Raw genomic sequence first — 10,364 nt, 5'->3', positions numbered from 1 at the left:
GCAAATTTTAAAGTCATTTCTCACTTGCTCTGACCAAATAGACTCAGGAAGAGGAAGTAAACAAGACAAAAGGAACAGAGTAAAAGACGATGGAAAAAGATGATTCCTAACAGGAAAACTACAAGGTAGAAACTTATCAGATGTAGATACCAACTCTAATGACCATGACATGTACATGTGTCCTAATCTGTCAAGCAAGTCTGATGTTCAACTCGTGTTATACCCCTAAATCGTGAAACTGGACTTCAATGCTCTGATTATCCAATCTGATTCGCGATCCTTATTTGACTTGTAATGCCCGAAGGGTTTTCACCATTAAGCCTCTCTCATTTTGTTCTTTCTCTCAACTTACCGTCGCCTTATGGTGCTTTTGAAGGTTTTCACCGTTAAGACTCTCTTATTTTTTCTTTTCTTCTTCTTTTCTCTGATTCTGTAGATGACAAGGTATTGACCATAGGAAAAACATCATACGCTCCTGGCATTGCTAACTCAGCACTCTCAAAGATAATCTGGGAGGTCTTTTTAGACTGTAATGTGGCTTTTGGACAGGGTTAGAAAGGAATGATATCACAAAGGCTCAAAACAACTAAGATAACAAGGTTAGTTTATTTACAACTTTTGGAATCCATTTTAAAACTTTGCCCCAATTCTGAAACAAAGGTCTTTTTTTTCCTTTTTGAGATGGAATTTCTAAGAAAGACTGCCTCACTCTCAACTTCGTGGGATTATAAAATATTTTATTTGGTATGACCGAACCGTAAGGCTGCCTATGTATCTTGTGGTGACAAGAATCAGGTCAAACGTAATTCACAAAACTACTTTTGTTACTATTTTCCTTTTCTCTTGTTTTTTCTTTTTTTTCTTCTTTTTTTTCTTTTTCCTTTTTTTCTTTATCTCTATTTTTCTCTTTTTTGAATTTTTATTTTGGAATGAACGTTCTAAAATAAACCTATGGGGACATGAATTTGATTTTCTGTATGATTCTAACTTGACTCCAAAAGAGGGGAGGTCGAAGAAATCAGTACAGGCTCAAAAGGGTATCGAATGGTATAAGTGTTTGGGTAGCTGAAAGAGGACCTCCCAATCCCTGAAAATGCCAAGTACAACACATGCAACTTGAGGATGAAAATTGAAGATCATGCACAATACTTCTTTTGCGGCTTCGACATTGATATCACTGATATGCCTTCCACTTTTCTTTAGCGCCTTGTCAAGTACAGAACCCTCATTGGGTGATTCCCTCTTCACAATGGATATCCTCCATTAATTTGGAGAAAACTTTCTTGACTTTATCTTGTAAATTGAGATGCACTTGAACTCAAAGTTTCTTGCTTCAAATAGTTGGGACGCACTCTCTTGTAACAAATTCTTGTTGTCCCATTAACTTTCCAAACTATCTGCCCCAGTTTCATATGGTTCGGGCTTCAAATGATCTCAAAATGTCCAAATCTGTACTTATTTCCCTCAGACATCTCTATCATCTACAAAATTATTTCATTGCTTCATGATTAAACTAACTTTTAAGACCAGACCTAGAATTATGCATGCATGCCATGTCACTAGAGCCAACATGGAAAGAACTATAAAAAGGAGAAGAGAACTAAACAAAAAATGACTAGAAATAACAGAAAGCAGAAAATTGCATTAGACAGGCGGTGAAAGGGTTTGAACAAAAAAAACAAACAAAACACATTGGGGTTACAACCCTAGAAAAACCTAAATAACACTAAAAAGGGTACTACGACTAAATGAACTAGGAAAATAAAAGGATAGAAGGGTTTGAGTCATAAGACAATATCCATATTACAACCTTGAATAACCCAGATAACAGAAATGACAACAAAATAAACCACCAAGACTCCTCCCCGACTAGCCAAGAAAGGAGCGTCTTTCCAATTACCAAATTCGACATCTTAGCCACTGAGCTCCACATCAATATTATCAAGACCATTACCAACTTCAATCACATTGTCTTCACCAAGTAGCTCATTGACTCCTTTGACCAACCCTTTGTCATTGCAAACCATCCCAACAATCTGTGCATTGTCATGTACCTATAGAGGATTATGTGTGACACTTGGGTATTACTGCCTTGGACCACAACTATTCCTTCTTGAATCATTCTTTCTATTTACCTTTTCAAAGCACGACAATTTTCCATGCTATGCCCTTGGACATTAGAGTGGTACATGCACCGTACAGTAGGATTAAAACCTTTTGCATACGGGCCCAGAGTATAGCCGAGGAGAGGCTCAATCAGGCCAGAATGTTTCAACCTTTCAAACAAGTTTGTGTAGGATTCTCCAATGGGCGTGAAATTATCTTTTTTCCTTTGTTTCCCTCCATGCCTCAGTTTTCTAGGATTGTTGGATGCTTGAAAATGTTGTGAAGGCGCACGAGAATTTGGGATGCTGGTGCTCGCCTTTGGGAGTGACCTAGTGGTTGGACACATGGCTAGATGTTGTTCGGAAGATAATACTGGGGTGGATTATGTGGAGTTTGGGGATGTTCATGGGGTCAGTATTGAGGTTGAAAGCATTTAGCAGGAATGCCCATTCAATCTTGTCATTGGCGGGGCTCAGCAACATCTTTTCTATCGGTGGGAGGATTGTCCCGAGCAACTTGTTCATTCCATCTGAGCCAAAATTCGCTAATACTTTCCTTGGGTTTCTTTTCCATCTGAGATAGGAAGGAGCGGCTTGGGACAATGTCTATATTATACTGAAAGTGTCACACAAAATCTTGAGCCATGTCATCCCATGTATACCACTTATTTACATCTTGACGAGTATACCATTTCAAAGCTGCCCCATTCAGGCTCTCACTAAAATGCGCCATCAGCAAATTACCTTTCCCTCCATCAGTAACCTCTTAGATGGGCTACTGGATCTCCATGTCCATCATATAAATTAAGCTTTAGCGTTTTAGACCCTTTCAGGTTTCTGGATAGCTCACCTCGCCCTTTTTTTCCTGTACACTTTTCATTTTCAACATGAGGCTCATTCCGAAGGCTCTAATTGTATGAGTCAGGAACCTTGTGGGCAACCTATGAGGGGTAATATTGGGCATCATGAGCTTTGAGTGGGTGTTCATTATCGGATCTATGAAAGGAAGATTGTTGAGAAGTTGTGATCATGAGGTAGTGGATATGACCGGAGGGCAATTTTTGGGAGAGGTAATTGGAGGATGAGTGACGAAGCTACTAGGGTGGTTGGGAAAGCTGTGATAAGCGGGTTGATCTGAAGAGTATGAGGGATCATCTGACACTATGACCGAAGTTTGGGTAAGGGTAACATCTAAGAAGCTAGGTGGTGGTGGGGGTGGTGCCTTCCCAGTCATCCAAGCCTGATACATGTTTGCCATGTGTTGTCTTAACATCCTTACCTCTTCAACCACTCATATCTCTGTTCAACCAATTGATTTTGGGCACCAGTATCAACCAACTCGATTCCGTTGCGGTTTGTCATTGGCTTTCGACCTTATGTTGTAGGGAAAAGTTACCACTTTAAGAAGCACAAATCAACCACCTTTCTGCTATGAAGATGAAGCCATCACGTTAGCGTTAGGGCATTTAACATGTGATAATCTCACTTTGTGTGCAATGCACCTAGCCGCAGTTATCAGTTCTAGAATGACTTCGAGGGTCACAAGGTCACTTGACATCATCCCAATTTTGTTCATTTCAATCTTCTCTTTTCTTTACTTTTCTAGCACTTGCTTGCTCATTTTCCTTCCTCTTTTCTTTTTTTTTTGCTAATTATCACTCTTTTCTTTCCTCTTATTTCTCACATCCCATAATTTCACCCCTTTTTTTCTTTTCTCTTTTTTTCTTTTTTTTTCATAAAAATAAAAAATTTCGATCGAATCCTATGTAGGTTGCATATGTATCATGACGCCGCATGAATCAGATCTTTGCATAGTCCGGGAAGATCGAGAATAAAGTAAACAAACTAACGTTCTCTTTTCTTTTTTCTTTTTTTTTATTCCCTTAATGACTATTCTAATGAGAAAAATATTTTATTCTTTTTTTAGAAAGAAAATCTAAAGAATGAACCAAAAAAAAATATTTCGAATTTTTATGTGATATCCTGAAGGAAAGATTTTGAACCAAGAAATGAAAAAGGTAAAAAAATATATATTTTTTTATTTTAGTTTTTTATTACCTAAGAAAGAAACTCTAAAGATAAACAACATATAAAGTATATTTTTTCGATGTACAATATTCTAAAGTTCTAGTGAAAATAAAAAGAATTTTTTTTTTCAATTTTCATCTATTTCCCAATGAAGAACCTCAAAAGAAAATCTTTTTTTTTTGGAATTAATATCTTAAAGAAAACTTTTAAAGAAGTACTAAAAGAAAATTCTTTTTTTTTAGTCTTAATATATTAACAAAAATATAAAAGCAACTTTCTTTTTAAATTTAAGTTCTAGGTATTAATTTTCTAAAGGAAAACCACCTTTTAGAAAACCACCTCAAAAGAACTTTTGTTTTAATTTCTAGACCCACACCCAATAGATGGAAACACTTTCTCATCACAACAGTTGTTGCCTCACATAGCAGAAGCCTGCTTGTTTCCTCCGCTGAACCATCCACCCGACAGTTGGTGCAAACTGGAGCAAATGAAGGCCTACCGCACGTTCATCTGGATGAGCCAATACTATACCTCCTACCTTCTTTAACTCCTATATATCTCTACCAAACTTTCTGATGATCTAACAAATTCGAGCATGTGGATACAGCAAATACACAGTCACATTTCCTTTATCACTAAGCATCTGATCGAAATTAAATGTATAGTTGGTCAATCTGTTGTTCTTCAAGTCTGCATATTTCACAGCACCATATCCAACTGCTTCAGCAGTTTTCTCCAGTTCCTCAGCTGTCCATTCTGTTGCCTTACCTCATTCTTCAAATGCTAATTTACACCGGCTCTTGGCCTTATCAAGTAAATCAACTAGCTTAACCACCTCAGTACTCCGAGTACGAAATCGTTTGCCATCATCTCCTAAAACTAGACCAAATCCTACATGTCTGGCCTTATGAAAGTCATTCTCGTTTTGGGGAAGCCGTCCTGCAAGTTTTGCAGAAGCAAAGACCATTTCAAAGTGCTCTCGCTGGCCAACATCAATCACATATATCATCCACTCTGCTTTCTCTTTATTAAGCCGATACTCTTTTTTATAAGGTAAATTCTTAAGCTGATACCTTAAAGTTGCATATAGAAAGTATCATGAAATCATGTGTTTAAACTTCAATATACATTGAACTCCGAGTCCCAGCATCAGTTACACCAGTTGATACCCAAATTGAAAGCCTTGCAAACTCAAAACCCCTCTGCCCAGCTTGTTACCTATACTACATCACATAGGTTAGAGTAATCTAATCATAATGGCCTGAATTATATGGATTAATTTAAGATGGGTAATCTGTACTCAAAATCACCTCTTCAACATATATTATCATTTGCTTGCATTACACTGATTACAAGAACTCACAGCTACCTATAAGCCCTATTTTTCCACTGGAACAAGATATTTTCCTTCCCGCATACATATTTAATATACATGCAACTCTAACCTAAAATTATAGAGGCAGAGGAAGTGTCCATTCTAACATATATATATATATTCAAGAAAAAGCTTATCCAGAGTATACTGCAGATCGAACAGCCAATTAGCCATCCATATGTCCTTTTTACACACTTTTATTCAAGTGTATTTAGCGGCACTCATGGACCCGAGTTAAACTATGGCCAATATCTCTGCTCATCTTCCTCGCAACTGCAACCTCTCGAATATATTGCAGTCTCGAACTCCCCAATTTCAGAATATCAATTTGAGGCCTGTAACCGAACAGAAGGATCCTCTGACTCAAGATCCATTAATTTTATAGTTGCTCTTCTTCCAACATTGCTCATTTTGATAAATCCTACAATTTCGCAAAAGTGAGCTCCACATCACAGAATCTCCTGTTGATGATGCATGGTTAGCAACTCTTCTGCCTCAATGACTAGACCTGCACGGCCCAGAAGATCCACCATACAGGAATAGTGTCGCCTGTCTGGAAAGACCCCATGAAGTCTCATTGACCCAAAAATCTTTTTCCCCTCTTCAACTAAACCTAAATGGTTGCAGCCCAACAGCATACACAAGAATGTTACTTCATCTGGTCTTACGCCCTTTTGGATCATTTCTTCAAACAATCCAAGGCATTCATTTCCCATTCCTTTCCGAGCATATGCATTAATTATTGAAGTGAAACCGATGATATTAGGTGAAGGAAATGCTTCAAAAAACTTCTAAGAGTACCTAATTTGTCCAAATCTTGAATATGCATCAATCAAAGAACATAATACCACAATATCAAAATCAAAACCTGATTTGATTGCACATCAGTGCAACAAATCACATCTATACAATGATAATGCCTTTATTATTAAGTACAGACTCACTTCATCAGATGCAATATTTTCACAAACCATCTAACTGAACAACTTAAACACATCTTGGGGACACCAAGATGCATCAAAGATGACATCATTGAATTACAACATTCGAGGCTTATTTTAGGGGAGCTCTAAAATACAGAAACTGAATTTTTCAATGTCATCATTTTTCCCATACATATCAATCAAAGCCGACTGAATGAGGACATTTCCATAATCAAAGCCCAATTTCATAACAAAACAGTGCACTTGTTTTCCAAAGAGCAATTCCTTGATATAGCAGATGGGTGTTTGTCATGGTAAGTAGATCCATACCTGTATGAGAAAAATAAGACCAAATAGAATTAAAGACTTAGAATACTATGTGAGACAATAACACTTCCTATTAGACACATGCAAGACATGATTGTGACTATTTTTCTAAAATTAACCTATGTGGCTAAAAGTGGCTAAAATGCAAGATTTAGCTAAGACCCCGTGAAGCCAAGAATCTATGACTCACTAGGAAGACCGGACCCTATGTGGGTTGCCTACGTATCATGCCCCGAAAGACGAGAATCGGGTATGCGTAGTTCGGGCAGATTGGATACGGGCGAGAATTAAAAAAATTAATTTAGAGAAAAATATGTTTGTCTTTTTAAAAAAAATGATGAAAAATGTAAACTCTTTTTTGTATTTTCTTTTTCTCTTTTTTTTGATTTTTTTAAAAGAAAATGACGGGGAAAGTGCAAGCTCTTTTTTTTGGATTTTTCATTATCAATTTTTTTGGTTTTATTTTTGAAAAAAAAATGTGAAAGAAAATTATAACTGGGCCCCACTTGCTTCATTTTCATACTTCAACCTCTTTTCTTTCTCATTTTTTTTTCTTTTTCCATTTGCCCTCAACTATCATTGGTCTGCCAAATGACCTTTTTACCCTTGAAGAAATACAACATGTAGCACATATGATGCATCAAGATGGTCTGTTATTTTGGGTACACCTGTCCTAGACGGACCCAACCCCTATGTTGAGTCCCCAAAGTCAGATGCAATGCAAACAAGCGTTCCTACTAGGGATCCGGCATGAGGCTATGTTATTCTAGGTTTAAAAACCTGGGTTTATTTGTTCTAGACCTGGCTTACCCGAGCGGACAGCTCGAGCCGAGGGGGCAGCGTATCGGGAATACAGAAGCTTCACCGGCTTTGCAACTTGTCCGAACCTCGTTTTAAAATTGGAATATGACTCTAACAGAAGAGAAGTCACACGAAGTGCACACTTCCCTGATGATTTAGAAGACTCAGAGAGAGGAGGGATTCGTAACAATTTATATACAGTTCAACAATATCAAAGCGGTAAAAAGAAATATTTAGCACGTTAAGCCCAAACATGTGACTAAAACCATATAATAAATAAATCCAAATATAACAATTATTCTAAGCTCGAATTCTTGAACCCTGAACCAGAGATTCTGGGTTCGCATCCCCAGCAGAGTCACCAGAACTGTCACACCTCCTTTTTCACTACACCCCGAGAGGGGTATAAGGGAGTTTTTTCAAATTTAAGTGACAATAAAAACGGGATTTATTTATTTATTCAGAGTCGCCACTTGGGATAATTTATGGTGTCCTAAGTCACCGGTTCAAATCCCGAATCGAGGAAAGATTGACTCTGTTTTATAGTCCGCGAACACAAAAATCTGGGTAAGGAATTCTGTTAACCTGGGAGAAGGTGTTAGGCATTCCTAGGTTTCGTGGTTCTAGCACGGTCACTTAACTGTTATTATTGGCCTAATTATCTGATTTTAAAATACTTTTAAACCTATGTGCATTTTTAACTTTAAAACCGCTTTTATTTATTATTTTTTAGGAAGATTCAATGTTATTTAAAACACGCCTTGAACCACGCCACATGAAATGCACCCGCGGTCCATGACACATTTTATTTAACGTTATTGAGAATTAGAGTTGGGTCACATGAAATGCACACCTGAGTTTAAGGAAATTAATTTAAATAGTGCGCCTAAAGCAACACGCACTTTTAAGTTTGCGAGGGCCATGGAAAATTCAACTAATGGCACACCTCGATTTCTAAAGAGTTAAAATTGATTACTCGAGGGCCATGGACTTAGGGGTTTTATTCGGAATGGCACCCCTCAAATTATTCTAACGTGAATAGACAAAAATAACCAGATTTCGCCAATTTTATCTAGAATCATAAACACGAAATCAACCAAACATAATTCATGTAAATCTTAACCAATGATATGAACAAAAACAACTAAACAGAAATCATAAATCTCATAATCATACACCTCACAAAAATAATGAAAGGACTAAGTAGTTAAACTGTTAAGAGAGCGCGACTAGCGTAGTTAACAACATCATGATCATGGTCCCTAAGCTTATCTGGGTCAGTTGTTAGAAAATTATCATGTTACTGAATCAAAATAGAACAACCACTGTCAATTAAAATAAATCAATGGCCACTTTCAGATAAATTGCAAGATATGTAATCCTCACTAAGATATAAATCTACAGTGCATGGACTTCCAATCAAAATTTCTTTCACACTTATTAATATCAGAAGCATGTAATTGAATCCTAATGCATCGAAACATGTATTTGTACACACATTAATCATTAAGCAAACCTCATCTAATCTTTAATCTACGGATGTTTTTCATGATCCATATGTTTTAGATTCCTACATCTCTTTTACCCGAGGCTCTCATCATACGTTAGTCACCTCACAAGTAAATTAAGGGGAAATCAAGGAATGGACCTGAATTTGCAAAACTTCAATTAATTCTAGGAGCAAAGTATAAAAGAATCTGGCGGTGAAAATCCAATGTAGACCGTAGCCAAGAAACAGAAATTAACAGCCATGAATGAACCTCGATCGGCGACGAACACTCAAACAAACTCCGACACGGGCAGAATTTAATCATCTTCATTGAAATCAGAAGGAAAAAACTTCAAAATTCAAACGACCTCTATAACAAACCTCGAACAGAGCCTCGCGCCGGCGGAAGGAACGACGATATCACAGCAAATCGAGGGATAACAAATTGAACAAATCTGAGATGCTTAGACTCCAAAATGTTGGTTGACGTTGAAGAAGAAAGAACTGAGGGGTCATTGGTTTCGTTTTATCGAAGAAGAAGAAACCGCCCTGGAGAGTTCTATCATTTTCGTTGAGGAAGAAGCTCGAGTTCGTTGGGGGGTTTTGTATGTGTTCAACGGTGGATATGATTTTTTTAGGTCTCCTCCCTCAATTTAGAGATTAGGTACTATTATATAGGGGTAGGGATTAGGTTAGAGGTTTGGTCCTAGGAATTATGGGCTTGGGAACAATGGGCTAGGTCCAAAATTAGACTTAAAAATGGGTTGCTCGAGCCCAAGTTTTATTCTTTCCCTGTGAACGAGATTAATATACGACCTCATTTATTAATTAGTCCTACTTAAATTAAATAACTATTAAAATAAGACTACTACAACAACAACCCAGTATAATCCCACTTAGTGGGGTCTGGGGAGGGTTGTGTGTACGCAGACCTTATCCCTACCCTAGGGTAGAGAGACTGTTTCCAAATAGACCCTCGGCATCCTTCCCTCCAAGAACTTCCCACCTTGCTCTTAGGGAAACTCAAACTCACAACCTCTCGGTTTGAAGTGGGGGTTGCTTAAAATAAGACTGACTGTTAAAAAAAATTATTTTGGTATTTTTCAAGATTAAATATGATTACAAAACATTAATGAAACTATTTTTTAGTTGAAATAGCGATATTAGGCCTAATTTAAATATTTACATGCTAAAATATAAAAAATCTTGGGGAGGGTCAAAAATCACATGTCTACAATTGCGGAATCCTATGATGGTTGGAGAATGTTCTTCGATGGAGCAACAAACTTCAAAGGAGTTGGCATAGGAGCAGTCCT

At 37.3% G+C, this 10,364-nt stretch overlaps 1 long non-coding RNA gene and 1 pseudogene across 1 annotated transcript; both read right to left on the bottom strand.

The window, feature by feature from the left end:
- Positions 1–1,913: 1,913 nt before the first annotated feature.
- Positions 1,914–6,224, bottom strand: LOC107768454 (arginine--tRNA ligase, chloroplastic/mitochondrial-like; annotated as a pseudogene).
- Positions 6,225–6,363: 139 nt separating this feature from the next.
- Positions 6,364–9,679, bottom strand: LOC107768455 (uncharacterized). Its single transcript, XR_001644148.2, has 2 exons — positions 9,430–9,679; positions 6,364–6,761 (listed from the first exon to the last, which is right to left on the bottom strand). It is a non-coding gene; the product is annotated as an uncharacterized LOC107768455 (long non-coding RNA).
- Positions 9,680–10,364: the final 685 nt, after the last annotated feature.

Source organism: Nicotiana tabacum, chromosome 1, assembly GCF_000715075.1.
Source record: "Nicotiana tabacum cultivar K326 chromosome 1, ASM71507v2, whole genome shotgun sequence".
NCBI classification, from domain to species: domain Eukaryota; kingdom Viridiplantae; phylum Streptophyta; class Magnoliopsida; order Solanales; family Solanaceae; genus Nicotiana; species Nicotiana tabacum.
This window is presented reverse-complemented; position numbering and strand designations above follow the sequence as displayed.